Raw genomic sequence first — 25,830 nt, 5'->3', positions numbered from 1 at the left:
AAGGAATGAGACACTCAGCAAAAGTGAAACACAGACTTTTTCCTTCTAGCCCCTCAGCTGCCCAAAGCGCAGATAATCCGTCATGGTCTCTCAGCTCAGGCCAGTGTATGGGCCAGGAGATACAGCTCACCACAAAGGACTTTGAAAGGCCCACTCCCAAAGGCTCTCAGCTTCTGAATTTGAAGGAAGATACAGAGTATATTTAACCTCTTTCATGCCTTTGTCCTTCACTCACGATAAACATTGTCTCATTTTCCCAACAGTGCCAACCACGCTCTAAGACTCCTCTTGGATTGGAGCCCCTGAGGCAGAGGCCATGGCTGAATTCAGACTGCAAGGTGTCATGAACTGTTAAGCTGCTGATGCATGAGATCTGTGGAAAAAGAAACCAAAGGGCAGAGTCTGACCCTGGCTTATCCAGCTGATCTGTGGCAGAGCACACATGCCTTGACCTCAGCCTTGCACCTAAGCCAAGTGCAGTCTCTTGATTGAGCGTGCTGTCACGGTCCAAACAATGGACTCGTGATGGTTTGTTAGTGTGATCTCAAAGGGCAGAAAACTCAGGGGCCTCATGCTGGGCATTCACTTCAGTCAACAGCAAAGCTTTATTGTTTACCCATAGGAGGCAGAGAAAAGTGAGAGGGGAAAGGGAAAGAGGTCTGTAGCTACCAAGAATGCAAGGGTCCAGAGATGTGTCTTTGGTCCTGGGTCCAGTCCTGCTGCTCCTTCTTGATCTTAGTAGGGAAAGCTTTCCTTTGAAGTTTTCTTCTTGTTGCTTCTTCAGATCTTCTTTAGAACTCTTCAGGTAACACACTCTCACACACAGACAGAGAACACTCACAGAACTCATGGAACACACACAAAAACTTATTCCATTGCTAGGGAGACATCTTCTATAATCAGCTTCACACCAGTCCATGTCTGAACTCTGCCTCTCTCTGCCCCTTGTGCCCCCATCTGTAAGGCTTCCATGCACAGCCAAGGAGGAGTGCCCAAGGTGTGGTCTGGGCCCAAGGAGTGTGCCCAAGGCATGGTGTGCCTTGGAGGTGGGTAGCCTCAGGCCAGGAGGTGTGTTTGTGTATTATAATGACATGATGATGAGCAGAGTTCACTAAGGTTCATGGCTCCCTTGGCAAGGCCAGGGCATCCTCTCCCTTGACTGCAGTTCCGCTCCTCCGTTCCAAAGTGATGCTCACACACAGCCCATCACGCTTGGCAGGTACAGACCCTCGGTACCATCCTGGTGTCTCCCATGGAACCTGCACCTGGAAATCCATGGAGCCCACATTCCAGTGCACAGGCTCAGTCACTTCATCAGGAACTCATTATGGAGTAGGCTGCTGCAGAACTCATACTAAGATGTTAGCCTGACTTTCACTCCTTCTCCTGGGGCGAAGGTGCTCCTGCTTCATGATGGCACCGGTGAGACAGATGAGGCTCTCCAGACTGCTGCTTACACACTGGGTGTATTTGGCACAGCTTTTTCTACAGCTATGTATAAAATAAATACTAAGTACAAGCTCCTAGAAGGAAGTCAACATGTTCAAATAAAGTCATTTTCATCCATAAACAGGGACCCCTAAAAAAAGGTCACCAAACATTGCTGTATTCTGCACACCCAACTGAAAGTTACATTCTGAGAACAGAAACACAAAAGAAGAACCAAAGGATAAAACCAGGCCATCATTAAATATAGACAGGACCCCCCTCTGCTCCACTCTGGTGAGACCCCACCTGGAGTACTGTGTCCAGTTCTGGAGCCTCTGTTACAGGAAGGATCTGGAGGTGCTGGAAGGTGTTCAGAGAAGGGACATGAGGATGAGCAGAGGGCTGGAGCTGCTCTGCTGTGAGGACAGACTGAGGGAGTTGGGGCTGTTCAGTCTGGAGATGAGAAGGCTCTGAAGAGACCTAATTGTGGCCTTCCAGTATCTGAAGGGGGCTACAAGAAGGCTGGGGAGGGACTTTTGAGGGTGTCAGGGAGTGATAGGACTGGGGGGGATGGAGAAAGAACCAGAAATGAGTAGATTCAGACTGGATGTTAGGAAGAAGTTCTTCCCCATGAGGGTGGTGAGAGCCTGGCACAGGTTGCCCAGGGAGGTGGTGGAAGCCTCATCCCTGGAGGTGTTTGCAGCCAGGCTGGATGTGGCTGTGAGCAACCTGCTGTGGTGTGAGGTGTCCCTGCTTGTGGCAGTGGGGTTGGAACAGGCTGATCCTTGAGGTCTCTTCTCTGATTGTGTGTGACAAATGCATTTCTGGAATAAGCTGCCCAGCCAGGTAAGAGGGGTGAATCTTGTAACTGATTGTGATGGAGCTGGCACATTTTTACACAGGGTGATGTGACAGTGCACTCAGCATGGCAGCTGGAGTTTGATGGCCTATGAAATCCTTTTCCCTCCTAGCATCCCATTTGTTGCTAAGTAATTCCCCTAGTGACTGAATCTGGAAAATGAATGTGGCATTACAGGCATTCATCCTGGCTGCCTGGTGACATCTGCTGTCCACCTCTCCTGCTCACTTCACCTTGCACATCATGATCAATCCTGCTGCTTGGGCTTCAGCCACTAAGCTGCAGAGGAGTACTGGTGTTGGAGTTAGAAAAGCCCTTTCTGCTGTGACCATCACTGCCAAGAAGGAAATTGGAGATCTCTTGCTTCTACCAGACCTCACTTCCTACAGGCACCTTTCCAGATCACAGGAAGTCCAGGCATGCAGCTGCCTTATCAGACGGCCAAGATGATATGGATTTAACAGTACCTTCACAAGCAGCTAAATAAATCACTGTGACTGAGCAGCTAAGGTGTCTATGCCGGTAAAAGCAATGTTGGAGACAAACTGCACCAAGGCCTAAGCCCCCATAAGTGGGGAGAAGTGCTGGGGCCATCAAGCTTTCTTGTGTGCAGTGCAGGTGGGGGTTTGGGATTGTGGATTTTTGGTTTGCTTGTTTTGCTTTAAAAAGAGAATTGGATTCTGAGCCATCCATCATCTCCAACGTCTTATCGGGCAGTCAGGTTTCTTCCTGAGGTAGAGTCTCATACCCAGATACTCTAAGTGGTCAAAGTTAATTTGACTCTTAAATCCCTAAACAAAAACACACAGGTGGATCAAAAGGTTCTTAGCCCAATCAAGCAACAAAGAGATTTCATGTCCAAAACACTTTGTTTGTTTTTAACTACATGAAGCTGATTCTCCACAAACACTGCTTCTCCTCAGGTGTCACCAGGCTGATAAACTATACCCCCTGGCCTCTGACACCAGGCTGACATATCCCCCCTGAAAAGCTGGAGGATAGAAGACTCTATAGCTTGATTATTCAGGTTCACAGTCACAGTGTCACAGTATCACAGTACACTAGAGGCTGGGAGGCACCTCCAGGTCCAACCCCCTGTCAGAGCAGGATCACCAAGGGGAGTCTGCAGAGGAAAGCATCAGATGGGTTTGGATGTGTCCAGAGAAGGAGACTCCATAACCTCTCTGGCAGCCTCTCCTCAAGTTGAGCAGAAACCTTCTCTGTTCCAGCTTGTCCCTGGTGTGCCTTGGCTTATTGCTGTGCACCACTGAGAAGAGCTTGGCCCCCTCCACTTGACACCCACCCCTCAGCTATTGATAGACATTGATCAGATCCCTCTTAGCCTTCTCTTCTCCAGGCTAAACAGCCCCAGGGCTCTCAGTCTCTCTTCACAGGGGAGATGCTCAAGTCCCCTAAGCATCCTCCTGGCTCTCCCTTGGACTCTCTCCAGCAGGTCTCTGTCTCTCTTGAACTGGGGAGCCCAGAACTGGACACAGCATTGCAGCTGTGGTCTCAGCAGGGCAGAGTAGAGGGGGAAAAGACCCTCCCTAGCCCTGCTGGCCACACTTTCCTTGCTGCACCCCACATATAACAAGATCAACCAGTTGCTTTTACTGTGGTGTAACACAAAAGATGTGAATAGAAGCTGAGAAAGACAAAGTGTTTGTGACAGCAGAAAAAATATTAATTGCAGGTAACACAGACAATCTCTCTGCTCATATTTTATTTCTTCTTGCTGTTCTATTTGTGTCCCACAAAGCTCTAACTCCACAGTGAAGAATGAAATGCTTTATTAAACTTCTACAGAGTATTTATGTTCTGTGCATCAGATGACACTTTTGCAGTCTAATGGGGACATATTGGGAGTCCCAGAGCTATGAAGATTTATGGACTGCAGTGGTAGAAATACAGAGCACCATAAGCAGGGCCTCACAGTGAGCCCCATCTGATAAACTTCCATATTAATTAGAAATCTCTGGAGAGTTGATGGGTAACAGTCTCTGTTAATGGGAATATCAGTCTCTGTCATCTGTCATTCCAATAATGAAGGAAGAATAGTAACAGAATAAAGTGGACAGAGCAGAAGATGGGAGAGAGAGAGAGAGAAAGGGGGAGAGAGAGAGAGGGAAAGGGGGAGAGAGAGAGAGAGAAAGGGGGAGAGAGTGAGAGAGAAAGGGGGAGAGAGAGAGAGGGAAAGGGAGAGAGAGAGGGAAAGGGGGAGAGAGAGAGAGGGAAAGGGAGAGAGAGAGAGAGGGAAAGGGGGAGAGAGAGAGAAAGAGAGAGGAGACAAAAGGAATGATATTACCAGTTTGCCAGTGTCTGACAGAGACCTTTTGCAGTGCTGCAATCCTTTCAATGTAGAGGTTTCACCAGAAACTGGGCATTACAGAATGTATCCTCAGCTCAGCTTGCAGCATTATCTGTTGGGTTTGCTTCACGTGGCAATGACCTTCCTAAGAGGAAGAACAATTTTCATTTAGAATAAATCAAAATAAAGGACCACAGCATGCTTCAGAGAACAGAATGCTTCAGAGAGATGAAGGAATCTGTTGCCTTCAGAGGGTTGTTAGTGATTCAGGTCAAGCTTCAAGCCAGTCTCTTGCAGGTGTTTAGGTAGAAGCTCACTCGTACACATGCACGGCCCCCTGTAGGACAGCAGGGCTGTTTGAGATGAGTATCACAGAATCAGTCAGGGTTGGAAGGGACCACAAGGACCATCTAGTTCCAACCCCCCTGCCATGGGCAGGGACACCCCACACTAGATCAGGCTGGGCAGAGCCTCGTCCAGCCTGGGCTTAAGCACCTCCAGGGATGGGGCCTCAATCACCTCCCTGGACAACCCATTCCAGGGCTTCACCACTCTCCTGGGGAAGAACTTCCTCCTCCCCTCCAGCCTGAATCTCCCCTGACCAAGCCTTTAGGGGGCATCTCTGACAAATTAATTTCAGCCTCAAAATATTTAATTCTCCAAACCAAAATATGGCTAAGGCTACATCTTAGGTAAGTAAACCTTTAGGGATAGGGAACAAAATCTCACTTACCTGTGGAAGGCTGCACCCAAATTGAAGTTGTCAATGGGTCCATGTCCAGAGTCCCTCAGGGATCAGTACTGGGATCAGGCTTGATTAACATCTTTGCTGGTGACATGGACAGTGGCATTGAGTGCACCCTCAGCACCAAGCTGTGTGGCGTGGCTGAGAGCTGGAGGGGAGAGATCCATCCAGAAGGACCTGGACAGGCTGCAGAGCTGGGCCCATGACAGCCTCAAGAAGTTCAACAAGATCAAGTGCAAAGTCCTGCATCTAGATCAGGGCAATCCCAAGCACTGATAGAGGCTGGGCAGGGACTGGCTTGAGAGCAGCCCAGAAGAAAAGGCCTTGGGGGTGCTGGTGGAGGAGAAGCTCCACAGGAGCCAGCAGTGAGCACTTGCAGCCCGGAGACCCAACCAGAGCCTGGGCTGCAGCAAGAGAAGTGTGGCCAGCAGGGCCAGGGAGGTGATTCTCCCCCTCGGCTCCACTCTGCTGAGACCACAGCTGCAGCTCTGTGTCCAGTTTCTGGAGCCCCTGTTAGAAGAAGGATCTGGAGGTGCTGGAAGGTGTCCAGAGAAGGGCCACGAGGATGAGCAGAGGGCTGGAGCTGCTCTGCTATAAAGACAGACTGAGAGTGTTGGAGCTGTTCAGTCTGGAGAGGAGAAGTCTCAGAGGAGACCTAATTGTGGCCCTCCAGAATCTTGAGGGGGCTACAAGAAATCTGGGGAGGGACTTTTGAGGGAGTCAGGGAGTGATAGGACTGGGGGGAATGAAACAAACTATAAATGGACTGGATTCAGATTGGATGTTAGGAAGAAGCTCTTCCCCATGAGGGTGGTGAGAGCCTGGCACAGGCTGCCCAGGGAGGTGGTGGAAGCCTCATCCCTGGAGGTTTTTCAGGCCAGGCTGGATGTGGCTGTGAGCAACCTGCTGTAGTGTGAGCTGTCCCTGACCATGGCAGGGATGGTTGGAACTGGCTGATCCTTGAGGTCCCTTCCAACCCTGGCAATTCTCTGCTTCTAAAATTCCAATGGCATACAAAAGCAGGGAGAGAGGGAGAGTGTGTCAAGGATATCATTACTGAGAGAGGAGCACACAAAAAAAGCTGTGACAGGCATGCTGCTGCAGCTGAATTATGTTGAGCTCTTGAAAAAGAATGAGCTTGAATTTAACACACTGATTTATTCTCCGCTCCTGTTTCCTCACTGATGATGTAATCATTAATCAGCTTCTTCTACAGTGAGAAAAACAGTCCAGAAATAGACCTCTGCAAGTATTCTTTTGAGCAAACACTTCACTCCCACAGCTTTTCACCAAAAGCTCCAGAGCAGATAAAGTGGAAACATGATCTAAGCAAAACTTCATTTAGCAATTGTCAAAACATTAGTGAGTAGATTTCCTCATTGCCCACTCCCTCTGCTGCTATCTTCACTCAGGGTGCAGATGAGAACAGAGACAGATTTCTAGCTGGGCTGGAAACCTCTCCCTTCACCTTGGCAGTAGGTACCTCTGAATTTCAAGGCCAGAATTGTTTGTGGTGGTTTTCAAGAGGCAGAAAGGGAGACTGCAAGCCAAAAAATGGCTTTTGAAGCAAGAAGAGAGTTCCTGAGGAAACTGTTTCCTTGCCTACATTGACACAGACTCAAGCTGTGCCAGGGGATGTTTATGCTCGAGGTCAGCAGAAAGCTCTTCACAGAGAGAGTAATCAGCCGTTGGGATGTGCTGCCCAGGGAGGTGGAGGAGTCCCCATCCCCAGAGGTGCTCACAAAAGGCTTGGATGTGGCACTTGGAGCCATGGTTTAATTGTCAGGAGGGGTTAGGCACTAGGTCATAGGTTGGACTTGATGATCTCTGAGGTCTTTTCCAAGCTGGCCAATTCTGTGATTCCATGACTCTTTCATCTCAGGCCATCAGGCTGACTGGGGCTGCCTGACCTATCGTTACTGAATAACATAAAGGCAGTTTTGTGCAGTGAAGCTTCAGGGCTTCACCTTCTCTCTAGATGAAAATCACTGACCTAGAGGGACTCCTGAACACAACTGGGAATGGGAGACACATGCTCAGACCACACAAATGTGTTACCTTTGGGGCCAAAATTGTGCCTCCTTAGGTCAAGAGGCTCTGACACCCTGTTAAGATGAACAGTCACAACTAATAACTCATTCAGCTAAAACACCTTGGTTTACACTTACAGTGCCCACACATTATAGGTGTTTAAAAACAACAACAAAATCCACTGGCTGAAAGACCTGAGGGTTTGCCTGGAGGGCTGTGTACAAGTGACTTTGAACAGTTCTAAATGTAACCAATATGCTATAAAAACCTAATGCACTGCACTCCAGCCCCTTGTCACGAGCAGTCATTTAAACTACACTGTGGAAGGAGCTGTTTCAATGGGCCTGTGACCTACTTTCTTCATCTCAGCTTTTGGGAAAGAAATGAAGTTGAGGAGTGACTTAGAAGATGGTTATTTCCTGTAAGTCATACCTTGGTATGATACCAACTATCACAGTTTTATGAGTCCCCACCCCCCACCTTCCCCTCCCACTGAGTCCAGGTACAGAATAAACTGCAGAATGTTAGGAGGGTCACAGGATGTTAGGGGCTGGAAGGGGCCTCTGGAGATTATGGAGTCCAACCCCTCTGCAAGAGCAGGAGCAGAGAATCCAGCACAGGTCACACAGGAATGCATCCAGACAGGGCTGGAAAGTCTCCAGAGAAGGAGACTCCACAGCCTCTCTGGGCAGCCTCTGCCAGTGCTCTGTGACACTCACAATGAAGAAGTTCCTCCTCATATTGAGATGGAGCCTCCTGTGCTGCAGTTTCTATCCATTGTTCCTTGTCCTATCCCAGGGTGCAGCTGAGCAGAGCCTGTCCCCTCCCTCTTGACCCCCAGCCCTCAGATATTGAGAAACATTGATTAAATCCCCTCTCAGTCTTCTCCTCTCCAGACTAAACAGCCCCAGGGCTCTCAGCCTCTCCTCACAGGGCAGTGCTGCAGTCCCTTCAGCATCCTTGTAGCCCTCCCTTGGACTCTCTCCAGCAGATCCCTGTCCTTCTTGAACTGAGGAGCCCAGAACTGGATTCAATATTCCAGGTGTGGCCTCCCCACAGCATAGTAGAAGGGGAGTAGAACCTCCCTGGATCTGCTGGACACACTGCTCTGAATGCAGCCCAGGACCCCATTGGCCTTCTTGGCCCCCAGGGCACATTGCTGTCCCATGCAGAACTTGTTGTCCACCAGCACTCCCAGCTCCTTCTCCACAGGGCTGCTCTGCAGCAGATCCCCTCCCAGCCTGACCTGCTGCAGTTTGTTCTTCCTTCCCAGGTGCAGGACTCTGCACTTATCCCTGCTGAGCCTCATGAGGTTCCTCTCTGCCCAGCTCTCAGTCTGTCCAAGTCTCTGAATGGCCTCACAGCCTTCAGGTGTCTCAGCCAAGGCTCCCAGTTTGGTATCATCAGCAAACTTGCTGAGCAGACTCTGTCTGTCTGTCCCCTCATCAGTGTCATTGATGGAGATGTTGAGCAGAGATAGAAAAATACTTAATTCATTATTGCCTTGAAGTAATCCTCATTGTCTGACATTTGGGAACTCCTTTTACCCATAATTGGTCTTTATCCTCTCACCCACATCTCTTTGAAAATAGCTCTAAAAGGAGCTTCACACCACAGAAAGCTGCTTACAAGAAGGGACAAAGGAAGTTTGTTTAATTCAGTTCTTTGGCATGAAAAAGTCTGTCCTCAAGGTCAGCCCAAATGGTTATTCAGCTCTCCTCAGCCTGCCTCCCAAACACGAGCTTGAGATTCTCTAACTGTTCTCTTACTCTCTGTCCTGGTGAGCTCCATTCCAAACCATGTTTCTTGGGACAACAATTGTTCTGTGTATTTTTCAGTGGTATCCAAGCTACAAGGGTGAACTAAAAGAGTTTTGTGTTTGTTTTTTACTAACTGAATCTGCAGTGTAGTTCTCAGCTCTTCCTTGGTGGAAGCCCTTGAAGCAAGTGCACAAAACAACTCATTGGTGAAAGGAGGCATCTGCATTTGTCAGGTGTATGATTAGAAACTGAGTGAAAAAGTGAGTCTCTGTGGCTCAGCCTTTCTGCCAGACAAGTTAAAGGTGCACAAGGATTAAAACCCTACAGGTTCCCTATAGAGGGAAGCTGCACAGCTGGCACTTTGCCCTGGCTGCTGCGGGCTGCTGTCAGATGGCAGCTCGATGATAAAGTCCATCCCTGAGTTGGATGGGCATGAATAATATACACAAAATCTGTCATGTTTATGGCTTGGTCTGACTCACAAAAGAGACCACAGCACAGCCTGGAGCTAGGAAGAATGCCTTTGAACTACTTATTCTGTTAGACATCTGATGGTGGCAAGTTGGCCTTTGCCATGAGCCAGCTGACCATACGTATGCATGTTCATCCACTCCTGTGTTGAAGTGACAGAACACAAAGGAGCTACCAAGTAGAATAATCCTTTTCCTTTGAGGGATGGAGAAAAAGAGAGGGAACTGGGGAGAAAAAAAAAGGAGAGGAGAGGAAAGGTTTGGTTGGGAGAGGGGAGGCTCAGCTGGGAGAGGGGAGGCTCAGCTGGGAGAGGGGAGGCTCGGGGCAACCTGGTGCTATGCAGATCAATTGTAGCAGTCAACACCTACCTCTAAGAGGCCACTGGAAATGTGCACCTCCATAGGACTGAAAGCATCATCTGAGTAATAACTAACACATTGTCAATCTGGAAACCTATCTTTGGTAAAGAAATAACACTTCCTGCTTTCCTTGGGACGTGTGAATTCCCTAGTGGCATGCATGTTTGCACTTGGCAGGGACAGGGAATTGTGAAGACAAGCTTCTTCCACTCAGGAGTGCAGGGGCTGCATTTTCACCTTTAATTGTAGTGAGTTACCAATAGAGCAACTGAACCAACAGGAGGAGTAGAGAATGCAGAGTTCAATCAATAAACAGCTGTTAACCAAATCAGAAAAAGCACAGTGCAGAGCAATTTACCTGAGAGCTGGCAGAGCAAGCTGGGATGAGGAAAGGTTATCCCTTTCAGAGAGTCTCTAAAGGGAGAAAGGAAAAAGTGGGGATTTTTAGGACAGCAACAGAAGTGCTGTTAGAAAGGATTTATAAATAGTAAGGTGACTCCATGGAAAATGCAAACCACCTTTAGGTGTGCAAAGACAGCCCAAAGGCACCACCTGAGAAGGTCACAGGAAACAGCACCCAGAGGCTGCTCTCAGACACAGACTTTTCAGTTGCAGTTAAGAGGAGGCAGATTCAACTGCACAGAAAATTATAGACTGCACCCTCATGAATATACAAACCAAAGAGGTGCCTCAGCTTTGGTGGCAGGTAAGCAAACAAAATCATTGAAGAGACTCTCACTAGCCCTGTGTCCCTGCTATTCCATGGTCTGCAAAGCTTTAGTTAGAAGAAGCCCAAGCACTCCTGTTCTTAGGGAGAAGGGATTAGAACAGGACAAAGAGTTGTTCTAAATCAGCCCCGTTGTAAGTCAGAATCTTTTCTGACTGAATTATCAGAGGTTGTAGTGGGATCTTTTCACACCCCTGAGGTCAAAGTCATAACCAGAAGCTATGAGGAGACACAAACATTCCTTCATGTTTTAAGAAATATACATGCAGTTAGAGTTGTACATCAAAAGTTAAGGGGGAAATTAAAATGGTGACAAACTGCAACGCAGAGACATCACCGTGGAGCCTGGAAGCAGCAGCCCAGGAGGAGGCCTCTCTCCGTGTCCTAAGTTCTGCCTGCTGCAACTCATGGAGCTGAAGAGGCTGCCCAGAGGACAACACAGCCAACAAGGACAATAGCTCTTCTACAGCCAAAGCTGCAGCACCCTTCCTCTACAGACCAACATCTCCTCTACAGACCCAACATCTCCTCTACAGACCCAACATCTCTACAGCCAAAGCTGCAGCACCTTTCCTCCACAGACCCAGACTGTCTTGGGGGGTGAGGGCTGTGGTAATAGAATTCCTTTCCTCTTCTCTCTCCTTCTCTCTCTCTCCTTCTGACCCACCCACTGTATTTGTGTAATAGCCTTGCTGATGATATTTTGGCCTCATTTGTGCCTCTAATTTCATAGCAAAGGAATATTCAAAAGAACTGAGCCTCTTTCCCTCTCCAGACCAAGACCTTGAGGTCCTTTCCAACCTTGACAATTCAATGATTCAAAGGAACACTTGGACAAATTGACTTAAGCTGTGGTTTTATTAGTATCTAACATAAGATATCTTTCAGATAATCAGCTTGCTTTAAAAATACCACAACAGCATTTTAGTCAATATCTCTGTGTGTCAATAAACCAATGCAGAGACCAATTACTGCAGAGCACATGCAGATCCAGCAGCTCTGATGGCCCCCAGTTACCATAAGATGTCTCCAGGTGAACTCTGGCTACAGAGAAGAGTTCTTCAACAAGACAACACACACAGGTACACAGAGGCAAGAGCTCACAAGTGTCACATTAGCACTTGTAAGGTGCTGTTCTACCCTCAATTCCAGGGCCATTGGGTGATGAATGAAGGCAGGAACCCTGCTGCCATGTAGCAATGAGATACCAGAAATACAGAGGGCAGAGAATCTCAGAAGTCCTTCATTGCTGCATTGTTGAATCCCTTGCATTGCAGAGGCTCAGAGTCCCACGTACAGCAGAAGTCCTGGAAGCCCTTAACAGTCACAGCAGCTAACAGATGTCCTGAGCATATCCCTAGCAGCATCCCTGCACTAGAGCCCTAGGCAGAATTAGCCACCTAACAGAAGCAGAAGTCCCTAGCAGCCCTAACCCCCCAGGTTGTTCCTACCCAAAGTCCCTACCCCCAGTAACTCTTGCTCAGAGTGGCTGTTTCTGTACCCTGTTAGCAATCCCTTCAGCAGTAAACCCCAACCACATCTCTAAGCTAAAATCTTTTCCCAGTGAGAGGTGCCAGCATGTCCAGGAGGTGGCTTCTGCAGCATGTCCCAACCCAAGGGTGCCAAGGTGAGGCTGTGGTTCCTGGCACACCTGGAATGTGATTGTTTTGCTCTAGGCAGCCTGCTAAGGAATTGGTCAGCTAAGGAACCCTGCACTCTGCACATGGCCAGCAGCTGCCCTGACAACTGTGGCTGCAACCCCAGCTCTCTTTGCATGTTCCAGGTGCTGCACATTGCATTTCCTTTTGGCAGCTGCACCTAACCTACTCACAAAAGGGAACTAAGGCTGTGTTCCCAGTTTAGAGCAGCACAGTATTGACTTGAGAGTTGTGTCACAACAGGAAGAGCAGGAAGCAGCAAGAGCGCCATTCTAGAGCAGGATCTTCTCAGGTTGTGGGTTTGGGTGAGTTCTTTGGGGTTCTTTTGTGTATTCTACCTCTTGATAGAGATGAAATCAATGGGTCTGTACTGCTTTTCACAATCTAAAATAGACATGTCCCTTTCCATGACTTAAACCCATCATTTAGCCTTTGCTGAGCAGACCAAGATCCTGCACACAGAGCATGCCAGTCAATTACATCGAAACCATTTAATTCAGGTCACTAAACACCAGTAGGTAGAACGATGCAGTGCCAGGAGTGTGTTACACAAGAGCACAGAAATTCTGAGGCTTGGAATTGAAATGGAAATTGCAATGCAGATGAATATTGACAGTAAGCATACACAGCAGCAGGGAGCATCCTGCACTTAGCCAGGGCCACATGACCAATGTGTTTCTGGCAAGAAATCTCTCTCTGGGGTGGCTTGAAATTACCCCCACCCCAAGCCCCACCCCCCAGCATTAACTACCCAGACCAGCTTAGTTAGAAGCAAATGGAAGTTGTATTTACAAGGCAAAATGCAATCTACAGGGGAATGCAATGGATCTGTACAAATACACAGGATTTACAATGGATAAACAGCACAAGGATCCCCTGGTCAGAGATTAGGGAATCTCTTCTCCTTTTCTACCTACCCAGACCCCCTGTACAAAAGTAAGGAGAAAGGAGCAGAGAAAGTTGTTGTTAGACTGAACCACAACAATGCAGCCAAGGCCAAGCAGAAGCAGGTTAGCATCTCTCCAGAGGCAAGAAGGGAGAAAAAAAGAAGACAAATTGCTTTGGTACAACCAGTTTATGTTCCAAGGAGAGTTATCTTTATTTTCCTTTTCACAACCAACAGTGATTTGTTTCCATTGATTACATTTCTGCTCAACATCTGAGGAAAAAAAAAAAACTTTTAAAGGCATAGCCTAAACCTTCCTCATCCTCCCACCTCACAAAGCAACCACACTGGATTTTCTTTCTTTAAGTCAATTTGTACAACTCAGGTAAAAGCTGATGTAGACATGCAGGAGTCACATGCTTCAAGAAAGTCTAAAAACAATAAAAAAGTCAGCTTAATTTCACAGTTCTAGACTCAAAAGCTATTGGATGCTCCTGAATAACTGAAGACTTTCATTGAGCTGGGGAGGGACTTTTGAGGGAGTCAGGGAGTGATAGGACTGGGGGGAATGGAGCAAAGCTAGAAATGGGTAGATTCAGATTGGATGTTAGGAAGAAGTTCTTCCCCATGAGGGTGGTGAGAGACTGGCACAGGTTGCCCAGGGAGGTGGTGGAAGCCTCATCCCCGGAGGTGTTTGCAGCCAGGCTGGATGTGGCTGTGAGCAACCTGCTGTGGTGTGAGGTGTCCCTGCTTGTGGCAGGGGGGTTGGAACTGGCTGATCCTTGAGGTCCCTTCCTACCCTAACAATCCTGTGATTCTATGTGAGAGCTAGCTGCTGCTGATGCAGTTGCCTCGCAGCTCACAGTCCCCCTGCAGATGTCCCTGCCCATGGCAGCGGGGTTGGACCGGATGAGCTTTCGAGGTCCCTTCCAGCCCCTAACATTCTGTGATTCTACCTGTGAAAGAGTGTGAAGGAAAAGTCTGAAGGGAGTTACTCCCGGGGCCTAACTCTGCTCTGGTATTTCTGTGAGGGTTAGACAAAGGTATTTGGATTTGCAGCATGCAAAGCCAAATCTAAATGCAGTTACTAGTTCCAGTCACAGAATCACCAAGGATGGAAGAGACCTCAAAGAGCACCGAGTCCAACCTGTCACCACAGACCTCATGACTAAACCATGGCACCAAGTGCCACATCCAATCCCCTCTTGAACACCTCCAGGGATGGTGACTCCACCACCTTCCTGGGCAGCACCTTCCAATGCCCAGCAGCTCTCTCAGTGAAGAACATTCTCCTCACCTCCAGCCTAAACTTGCCCTGGATTAAAAAAAATATCAGTAGTGAGGGAAACTTAGCAGTAGCTTAATATAGAACCCAAATCCATGCAGCATGGCAATTAAACAATGACTCATCAGGAGAGGCAAGTGAGCAAAATAAGTTCCTTTTTTTACCCCTGCATAACACAAGAGTCAAGCAATTTTCTCTCTCTTCCATGATTTTTTTATTTCAGTAACATTAATTCTGGAGACCAGACCTTAAACCCTCTCAATCTGTGCAGCCACCTGGCTCTGCTGAGACCACACCTGGAGTGCTGTGTACAGGTCTGGAGCCCTCAGTCTAGGAGGGACACGGACCTGATGGAGAGGGTCCCAAAGAGGGCCAGGAGAACAATCATTAGAGATGGGAGCAGCTCTGCTGTGAGGACAGGCTGAGGGAGCTGGGGGTGTTCAGTCCTTCGGCATCCTGCCTGGTCAAAACCTTCAGAACTGATGGAGACTGGTTTGAATTTTTCCTTGCTCACCCATGCAGTACTCCTGCCTCCCTTGCTTGATTTCTTACTCATGGGGATGCACCAATCTTGAGCCTGGAGGAAGCCATGCTTCAACACCAGCTGGCTCTCTTGGACCCTCCTGCCTTCTAGAGTCCTGACCCATAGGATTCCTCCAAGCAGATCTCTGAAGAAGTCAAAGTTGGCTCTTCTGAAATCCAGGGTTTTAATCCTGCTCACTACACTGCTACTTCCTCACATGACCCTGAACTCCACCACCTCATGGTCCTTGCAGCCAAAGCTACTTCCAGCCTTCACATCCCCAGCCAGACCTCCTTCCTTTGTTAGCAGAAGGCCTCTCTCTCTGTCTGTTTGCCTTTCTCTGCTTGCCCCACTCTCTTACAATCCTCCTATTTTAAGTACACCTTTGCCATTGCTGTGTCACTTTAGATACCCCACAGCAGGGATTAGGACCCTTGATGAGGCTTCACAATTCACTGAAGAGTCAGGGCAAAATGAAAGGTTAACAGTTCAAGAGTATCTACAAGGAAAATGGACACAAAGCCACTCCTGGTATAATGCCATTGACTTCACAGGCTCAGCTTTTACTGCCTGTTATATGCATGGGCTCTTTGAAGTAAACAAAGCATAAAGGCACTTAGAGGATGTTAGGCATTATAATGAGATGGATTAGAATGACTTGGTTTAAGCATCTCTCTCCCATCATGATTTAAACAGGGCACACTGAAGAGTAAATAATGCATACTAGCAGAGTGGTAGAGTCTGGTCTGGCTTAAGTCTAGGTGGTGTTAGGTTAATTGATTTTAATGCTGGAGTCAAATTCTGCTCTTAACTGATGTTCCCTTCATTGGCATCATAGCCTCACATCTCCCCTAACATGGGGTACTGAATTAAGACAAGTATTGAGAAAACTTGCATTAGTTAGACTTTCCTGTGTGGGAAGAGGAAGCACAAGACCAAGTGATGCTGCAGGCCTTCAGGGCAGCTAAGAAAAGAAGCTGGAGTTCCAATAACAAATAAAACAAATAATTAAAACATTAAAAAGAAAATACAGAGTGGGGGAGGGGGACAGGCCATAATTTTGCTTGTAAGTAGAGCTTCATTTGCTGCCATCTGAGCTAGTCTGGAGAAGGGCAGCAAAGGTGGGGAGAGGAGGCGGCTCAGGGGAGACCTTATTGCTGTCTACAACTACCTGAAGGGAGGTTTCAGCCAGGTGGGGGTTGGTCTCTTGTCCCAGGCAACCAGCACCAGAACAAAAGGACACAGTCTCAAGCTGCACCAGGGGAGGTTCAGGCTGGATGTTAGGAAGAAATTCTTCACAGAAAGAGAGATTTGCCACTGGAATGTGCTGCTCAGCAAGGTGGTGGAGTCACCATCACTGGAGGTGTTTAGGAAGAGACTGGATGGGTGCTTGGTGCCATGGTTCAGTTGATTAGATGGTGTTGGGTGATAGGTTGGACTCGATCTGAAAGGTCTTTTCCAACCTGGTGAATTCTATTAATTCTATTCTAACCTTGCATCCTGGTGAGCTGCATGAGACAGAATTAGACATTAATAGGACCACACAGCTCATAGCAAATTATGTCCTGCAGTCAAAGGTAGGTATATTAGGCCAGGCTGAAAGCTGCACAGATTCACGCAGCTCCTCAGGAGGAAACTACATGGTGCTTGGAAGAGTACTTGGGCTACACCCACTCAGCACATTCATTTGTGCAAATAAGGGAGGGGTGTTCCATGGGACTCTGCAATGATGTGCCATTTAAATATACCTGTTTACAAACCACACCCCCAACTCCTTTATAAGAGGATGCATACAGGAACAAGCCTAAACATTGGGAGACATATATAAAATAAGATTTTCTATGAGTAAGTTATGACAGGACCAAGAAGAATTCCACTAGGCCCCCTGCAGATGCTGGAAGGCCACAATAAGGTCTCCTCTGAGACTTCTCCTCTCCAGACTTAACAGCTCCAACTCTCTCAGTCTGTCTCCACAGCAGAGCAGCTGCAGCCCTCTGCTCATCCTCATGGCCCTTCTCTGCACACCTTCCAGCACCTCCAGACCCTTCCTGTAACAGAGGCTCCAGAACTAGACACAGTGCTCCAGGTAGGATCTCACCAGAGTGGAGTAGAGGGGGAGAATCACCCCCTCACCCTGCTGAACACACTTCTCTTCAAGCCCAGGCTCTGCTTGGCTTTCTGGGCTGCACACTGGTGACTTCTGTTGAGCTTCTCATCACCAGCACCCCCAAGGCCTTTTCTTCAGGGCTGCTCTCAAGCCAGTCCCTGCCCTGCCTGTATCGGTTCTTGGGATTGCCCTGACCCAGATGCAGCCTCACCAAGGCAGAGTAGAGCAGGAGGCAAACTCCTCTAGACCCACTGACTACAGCCCTTCTAATCTACCCCAGAATGGCACTGGTGGTCTGGGTGTGGCCGGTTGACGTTGCCCCCTTAAGAAAGGGAATATGGTGGACGGAAGTTGGTAAACGGAAGGAATAGTCTAAACTAATTTCATTGGACGAGTGGGAGGAAGCACTTCTGAGCTGGGACTATACTGGACATTTCCAGCACTTCTCAGTCAGTCTTGCTTCCGCCTCTTCTTCAGGCAACAGCTTTCTGTCCTGGGCTTTCTGCCAAGGCTTCGGCCTTGAGGCCGATAAGATACCAGGCCTGTATATTAACTCCTTTCCAATTAACACAAAACTGCTTTTAACTTCTTTCTTTCGCTCTCTTTCTCTTCTAACCTAATCTGGGGAAAGGGGGGAAAGAGGGGAAAGAGGAGGTGGGGAACCCCCCTCTCTGCCGAGAGGGGTTCACTCTCATTTCTGTGTTACTCTGTTGTATATCTTTGTATATATTGTAGATATTGTAAATTTGTAAATATCTCCCTGCAAACCCTACATCGCTTTGTAAATATAGCTCCACTGCTTTGCTAATTCAGCTTGCGAGTTTTTTTTCCTTTCCCTTCAATTTTTTTCCCTTTTACTTTACAAGGGGGAAGGGAAGAGGCTTCTTGGCCTTACCTTCCTACCCACCACACTGGGCCACAAGAGCACATGGCTAGCATGGCTTTTCTAGCATGAGCACTTCTTGATTCAGAGAATAAAGCTTCTCCAATCTTAAAACAGAAAAGAAAATCCCACAGTACCTCATTTCCTGTTGTTTTCCTCTATGTCTGCTTCAGAAGATACTATTTCCACAACTTCTTCCCTGGCCATAACCACTGGTACAGATCATCTGTCAGTCAGCAGGAAAGCCAGTGCACTGTAACAAAACATCTTTGCATTTATGAAGAATTCAAATTCCCTCACCAACATAAACACCCATTCCAAATTCTCTGTAGGTGTAACACTGGGAAAGGAGAGGATGGAGAGACAAGTGTGACAGGAAATAGCTTATTTACATCCCTGCTTTACAGAACAGCAAATCATTCTCTCAACCACACTGACAAGCTTCTGAGCATCTCATGCTCATTATGTGGTTTCTTTCCTGAGTCTTCTCCTATAAAAAATAAAGCAGCAGAGAAGGACAGAGCAACTTCAATGCCTGTGGTGCTATGTGTTATTAACAGAGTCATAGAATCATGGAATGGTCTGGGACCTCCAAAGCTCATCCAGTCTGATCTCCTCACACTCAGCAGGGACAGCCCCAACTAGATCAGCCTGTCCAGGACCTCCTCGAGCCTCACCTTGAATATTTCCAGGGAAGGAGCCCCAACCACCTCCCTGGGCAGCCTCTTCCAGTGTTCCACTAATGTCATAGTCAAGAACTTGTTCTTAACATCCAACCTAATCTGCCCTTCTCTGTTTTGAAGCCATTGCCCCTGAATCTTCCTGAAGGCCTAGAATCCAGTAGCAGTCATTTGGTTGGGAAGATGCAGGCACAGTGGAAATCTAGTGAGAGACAGGATTAAGAAGAGAGCCTGACTTAGCAGCCCATCATACTACTGCTTCAACTAATGGAGCCCACGGTTGTAAAGTACCATCTACAACTGTTTGAAAGTTTTCCTGTCCTCTGTAGGTATCTTGCCTCTCATTGCACAAAGAGTTGGACTCTTCCAAGGAACACTGATGGGAGGAAGGCACTTTGATGAAGCTGTTCTGACAGAAGAAGGGTACAACTAACTTCAACAAGCACAAGGAATGCCTTTGGTGTTTTGAGGGTTTTGCTTTGTCTGTGTGTGTCCCTGACAAGAAATCATTTGAACTGCAGGAAAACTCTTTGGGTACCTTTAATAAGTTTTTTGAGACTCATTAATCCTACAAAGGGACTGGAGGAAAAGCCTTTCACAAGGAAATGGGGAGATGTTAAAGGCTGGAAGCAGCAGCATCCAGGACGTGAGTCTATAATGAGTAACAATATTGGCCTTGTAGTAAGGACTAGCATTTGAAAGGTTACTTTTATCACTCTTCCAGAGATGTTTTATAAAGGCACATCTCTGCTGGGCAGTGAAGAACCACCCAGCATGGCTGTGGCTAACATGACTGCTATTACCCACCTGAGCAAGGGCACTCATCAAGAGCAATTCCAAATCCCCTGGAGCTACAGCTTTAATAAGTTAAACCTACTTTGTGACACAGCATCAGAGAAAACCTTGGGGCTGTCAGGCAGGTGTCAAACTCTCACCTGGACATGACAGAGGTCCTCTGCCAGGTAAGCAAGGTGGGGAGAGTCCCATGAGCTGGGCAGAGAGACCTCCATCTGCATCTTTCTCCACAGTCTGACCATGCAGGCCAGACAAGAGTTGTGCAGTGTCACAAGAGCACAAAAAATGAGAGACAAGGACAAAAGGCCAGTTTTGGAGGAACGTGTGATGGATGGGGAAGAAATGCTGCAGAGGACTTAAAATTCTGCAGCTGCCTGCAGGCTTATGAAGAGTGGAGGATTGTGCTATAAGAGTTCTCATCCAGGCTCTTAGTTGCCTTTCCCAACATATTGTGAGATCATAGCAATGAGGAATAGTCATTTTCTGATGACAGCTATGTTCCACACACATCATAAGGCACATCCAGAAGCCAACATAAGATTTTTTCCTCCCAGTTTTCATCCTACCCAGTGAAATAAGACGACTCAGTAACTGAAGCACATAGAGTGTTGTGATTTTAAGTTGCATACATATGGTTTTGTGATGGGAAAGAGTAATTGTCAGAATTACAATTTCATCTTTCCCTAGAAGTGACTATTCCATATATGTGAGAAGCAGCTGAAAGTGTCACTTTGCCACTCAGACAAGACAGTGGAAAACCAACCCTGCAGTATGCCAGCCTGTAAACCCAACCTGACTCCGTGCTGCTTTTACTGTGACTGTTCCCTGATCCTTGCCTACCACATTCACCTTAGAGCCATTCAGTTCCAAGGGGGTTTTTTGTGCTACAAAATGGTAACACTTTGAATGCCACTGTGTGGTATTTTTAGGCTATGCCTTTAACATTTTTCACAGATCTTGAGCAGAGAAATAGTAAGATGTAAATAAATCACTGCTGGGTGTGAAAAGGGAAATGAAGATAATGCTAAACAATTCCATTGGAGAGATAAGAAACTTAAACTGCTTGTACCAAAACAATTCTCTCTTCTCACTTCTTTGCTCTGGAGGGATACTAACTTGCTTCTGCTTGACCTTGGCTGCATTGTCTGGGTTAAGTCTTACAGCAACTGTCTGTTGCTTTCTCCTTTCCCTTTTGGTACAGGGGGGAGGCTGGGTAGAAAAGGAAAAGCTAGTAGCTTCCCCTGGTCTTTTGACTGGGGGGGTTGTGCTGTTTATTGATTGTAAATACTGTAGACCCTGTATATTCTGTACATATTCATTTCATTGGAGAGTGTAGTTTTGCCTGTAAATACAGCTTTCATTTCCTTCCACCTGAGCTTGTCTGGCAAAGTTAATATTGGGGATGAAATTTCAACCCACCACACACTGTCTTGGTCCAGAGGGTGAGAGAGACTCAGTTGTTCTTTGCAGATTTCTGTGTTGTGAAAGTAGAGGCACAAATAAGGCCAAGTATCAGAGTGAGGCTATTTGTTAACAGCAGAGAAAGAGAGGAAATCTGGAAAGAGAAAGCAGGAAAGGAATTACTTACCACCACCCCCGCTCCCAAGTTGCTTTGGCTGGGTGCTGCTGCTTTGGCTTGGAGGAGAGAAGTGAGAGGGAGAGATGTCCTTGGCTGGAAGAGGGAATGGAGAGATTCCAAGGACCAAGTTCTTCTCTGCGCAGCCTCCAACACGTGGCATTTTCAGTAAAGGTGTCTTCTTTTCTCCAGGAGTTAGTCATGAGGTGTTGGGTGATGGGCTGGACTTGATGATCTCCAAGGTCTTTTCCAACCTTACTGATTCTGTGATTCTTTTCTTCATGGTGAAGAGAGAGATCCCAGACTGCAGCTTCCAGGCTGCATGGTGATGTCTTTCTCTCTCAGTCTGAGCTGCTAAGGCTCAATGTGATTTATTCATTTCCTGGCAGCTGCCCCTGGCCCACACCCCAGTCACGTTAATGCATATGTGATTACCAGGTGTGCTAGCAGTGGGCAGGGCTGGCCCAGCAGGCAGCTCCTTCACAACAATCTTATCCTTTGCTGGGCACTGCAGAGGGTCTCTTCACCATCCCCTCCCTGGGCAGCTGTAGTCTGGGCCAGGAGCAAAGGTGATTTCTATCTTTGTTGATTCACATCAAGAGAGAAGATTTAGCCTTTTACAACCAGCAGAACCCAAAGGGCACTGTATCTATAGATATTGTTTAGCTTTAGTCTCATGTGTTGGCAGGCTAACCGAAACCAATTTCTTTGCCTTCTTGTCATTAAAAAATACATCAAAAACCTTGTTTGCTTCATTGTCTTCACTTTTGCTGGCTAGTATCACTTTGAACTTGAAAAGAGATAGTGAGTTCCTGGGCTGTTTCAGACCATCTGCTACTAGATGGCATTAAAAATGAATGTTCATTGTGTTTGCTGTCCTGTCCAAAACCTCTCTTAAAGCAGCACTTCAAAAAGCTGCTCTGAATGTACATTTATATTCCCACACAGACTCTCACTATAAAGAATTGATGTTTGCTCATTACAAAATTCATCTGTGGAGGAAGGGTTAGACTTGGGATAGGAGAGGCAAGCCAAAAGCAGGAACATCTTCCCATCACCATCTTCTTTCTGACACCTTTCTCTGCTTTAAGGATGCAGACCTGCTGATCTTCCTCAAATCTCTGTTCACATTTAAATTCACTGTACCAAGCTTCTTGGTTTGACTGAAGTTCTTTTGGAGACCTCCACAGCCACTACCAGAGCCTGCTCTCTTAAGCCAAGAGCTAAGATTTTCATAGCAAGAGCCAGAAGCAAATAGAGTCCTATTAAGCTTATCCTCCTCCCTCAAGGTTACTATACCTCGAGGTAATGACAATATATGAGATCAGTCCTGTCAGCCTCTGCAGTCCACATCAGATTACACAAGTACATAGTCACAAAGGATACATCCCTTTAGCTGCCTGGCATCCACTGCCATGCCAGAGCAACTGTAGGCACCTCTGTAAAAGATGTGCAGACAGCAAACAAGATCACAAGTCTCACATTAGCATTTCTGAGGTGTTGTTCTACCCCCAGTTTGGGGGCCACTGAGTGCTGAATGAAGGCACAGACCAGACCCCATTGCTGCATAGCAATGAGAATCCAGAAGTGAAGAGAACCTCTGAAGTCCTTTCAGAATTCCTTTGTTACTGCATTGTAGAATCATTTGCATTGCAGAGCCTCAGAATCCCACTTACAGCAGAAGTCCTGGAAGCCCTTAGCAGACAAAGCAGCTAACAGAAATCCTGAGCATCTCTCTAGCAGCATCTCTGCACCAAAGCCCTATGCCAGAAGTTGCTATCTAACAGAAACAAAAGTCCCTAGCAGCCCTGAACCCCCCACGAAGCCTTTCCTAACCTAAGTCCCTACCCCCAGTAACTCTTGCTCAGAGTGGCTGTTCCTGTACTCTTTGCTATCAATCCCTTCAGAGTAAACCCCAACCACATCTCTAAGCTAGAATCTTTTCCCAGTGAGAGGTGCCAGCATGTCCAGGAGGTGGCTTCTGCAGCATGTCCCAACCCAAGGGTGCCAAGGTGAGGCTGTGGTTCCTGGCACACCTGGAATGTGATTGTTTTGCTCTAGGCAGCTAAGGAATTGGTCAGCTAAGGAATCCTGCACTCTGCACCGGCCAGCAGCTGCCCTCAGAGCAGTGGCTGCAGCACTGAGGGAGAAAAAGCCAGACCTACATGCACATCTCTTCATTACTTAACAATGAGACCCCCAAAAGCTGCAGGATGTTAACTACTAACCTTTTTTAATTACAAACCCATGAGCTAGAGATGGCAGTGGAATAGGGGCAGTGTTCTACAGGAAGGGAAAAGATCAAAATATGGCAGCATTTATTTTATATCCAGCTGCTGTAAAGCCTTCATTTTCTGCAAATGTAACGGGGCGTAGCATCGTATTGCCACAGCTGAGATGGATTCTTCAGACCATTAAGCCAAAAGAGTGGCTGAAGAATCACTTACTCTGCAAGGACAGCAAAAAAAGTTATTGGATCAGTAAGCTTCCAGAAGCAGAGTTAAAACTGCTAACTAAACCTGAACGCAGCAGCGATGAAGAGTAAGAAGAAAGTGTCCTCTCAGTCAGAACTGCTGATTTTAGTGCCCAAACCTGCAATGGAGACTTGGAAAAGAACCTGCAGGGGAAGTTTATGCACTGAACTTAACAGAAGGGTCCCTTAAGATCCAGGGCATTTGTTGTAACAAAAGTGTTCAGGCAGGCACATGGAAGAAAACTGCTCTGGAAAATCAACAAAGGAGGAAGCAGCGTGTTGAACAACCTACAGGAAGCAAATACCAACAGCATGAAGAGAGTTAACTTCTCTCTGCAGGGCCAGGGTGCATTTTCTGTACAAAGCATTTAACATGTTCAGAAAACCCAAATACTGTCTATTTAGCTATTTCAGGTAATTTCACTTGAGACTTGTACCTGGATTCCTACAGGCACTCTCCTCTCACATAGAATCACAGGATTGTTAGGGTTGGAAGGGACCTCAAGGATCAGCCAGTTCCAACCCCCCTGCCACGGGCAGGGACACCTCACACTGCAGCGGGTTGCTCACAGCCACATCCAGCCTGGCTGCAAACACCTCCAGGGATGAGGCTTCCACCACCTCCCTGGGCAACCTGTGCCAGTCTCTCACCACCCTCATGGGGAAGAACTTCTTCCTAACATCCAATCTGAATCTACACACTTCTAGCTTTGCTCCACCCCCCCCCAGTCCTATCACTCCCTGACACCCTCAAAAGTCCCTCCCCAGCTTTCTTGTAGCCCCTTTCACACACTGGAAGGCCAGATGTTTCTTTTGGGGGAAAGTAATGGAGGAAAACATTTTGGAGCCTGTTTCAGTAGCTTGTCTCACTTCCCCTCAGTCTGTAGCCACTGTGATCACCATTCAACCACAGCCTCTGTAGACTCTGAAGAAAGCAGGTGGCCCATTTGTGCCAACTAATTTGTTACTCCTAAATCCATTCATCAACTACTTAATGATCAAGACAACAATTCAATGTTAATAACTAACCAGCTTCTGCCAAATGACTTGATCTGATTAATTGGCTGTGCATTTCTTCCACAGGCACAGGTGGAAAGACTAAGCAAGAAAAATCTGGGTGACAATTGGGAAGGAGAGTGGAGCACCCAACTGTAGAGCAACAGTGCCTCTCAGGCACCACAAGACAACACTTCTGGCCACTCAAAAAATGCTTAGAAGGCACACAGATCCTCACAAACAGTAATTAACCTGCAGCTGGTGACCTGGTTAGGGCAGTGTGATCACTGCCTTCCATAGAAAAGCTCCTTAGGGCAGCTGGCTGCCCACTGATCTATTTTAAACACACTAAATCCTCCCCTGCTGTCAAGGTTTCACTAAGCATTTCCTTCCTGTCACACCTATAATCCTACGAAGTTATAGACAGATCAGACTTGTAGCGTGGACAAGACTACAGATATTATTTCTCTGCTGTAATTTATTGCCCCACTGCAGAGTTTAAGACATGACCAAGATCTACAAACAAGGCCATAAATTTGAGGCAGAAAGCAGAGGGAAATGGCCTTTCTGGGTGTGTTTGTGCACTGCCACTTTCCAGGCATGCTATTTCAATTTCAAGCACTACATGTTGCTGCAGCAGGACAGGTATAGAGGGGGTAGATAGTAATACTTAGCTGCTCTTTGGAGTAGTCTGGACATTTAAGATACAACATAAAAAGCCAACAGCATGCAATAAAGCCAGGAAACAAACATCATTAAGTCATCACACAATGACATAACATTGTTCTCTGTTCCCTGCTGTTGCCCCTCAGCTCCCCTGAAAGGGATTATGCTCACAAATGAGGGGCTAGGAGCAACTCTCACTGTTAAACAGAGATTGATCCTGCTTATGTGCCTCCATGCATTCATACTGAGCATGAGAAATGAGCCTTTTTGCCAACTGAGAACATTCCAGAGACGTTTATGGATCTGTAGGTGAGCACCCAGCATCTTGAATTCTACCCAGAAAGGTCACAGGCACCAGTCATTTTTCATCAGCTTGAGGTTCAGTCCAGAGCACAGCATGTGTGTTACATTAATCTGGCCACAACAGAGGCAGGCACTCGAGTTAAGGTCTCTGTGTGGAAGGAATCCTTTCTGCCTTCTTATTTGAGAGGAAGAAAGGCAGGTTGCAATGACTGATAAAAGGCCAAGCACAAACTCAGAGATAAGTGTACCCAACCATTTCATATCATCCTTGCCAGACATAGGTGATCCATGCATCTTGACCATGAGCCAGC

The 25,830-nt window shown here is 47.2% G+C and overlaps 1 long non-coding RNA gene across 2 annotated transcripts; it reads right to left on the bottom strand.

Moving 5' to 3' along the window:
* Nucleotides 1–621: 621 nt before the first annotated feature.
* Nucleotides 622–21,408, bottom strand: LOC137448237 (uncharacterized). Of its 2 annotated transcripts, none has more exons than XR_010989019.1 (3): nucleotides 21,094–21,408; nucleotides 4,593–4,740; nucleotides 622–1,491 (listed from the first exon to the last, which is right to left on the bottom strand). It is a non-coding gene; the product is annotated as an uncharacterized lncRNA (long non-coding RNA). The 2 variants fall into 2 exon arrangements; XR_010989018.1 differs by lacking the exon at nucleotides 21,094–21,408 and adding an exon at nucleotides 5,329–5,609.
* Between the last annotated feature and the right edge of the window lie 4,422 nt (nucleotides 21,409–25,830).

The sequence above is a fragment of the Melanerpes formicivorus genome, unplaced genomic scaffold, assembly GCF_026170545.1.
Source record: "Melanerpes formicivorus ecotype bairdi unplaced genomic scaffold, bMelFor1.0.p_v2 SCAF_23, whole genome shotgun sequence".
Lineage (NCBI taxonomy): Eukaryota > Metazoa > Chordata > Aves > Piciformes > Picidae > Melanerpes > Melanerpes formicivorus.
This window is presented reverse-complemented; position numbering and strand designations above follow the sequence as displayed.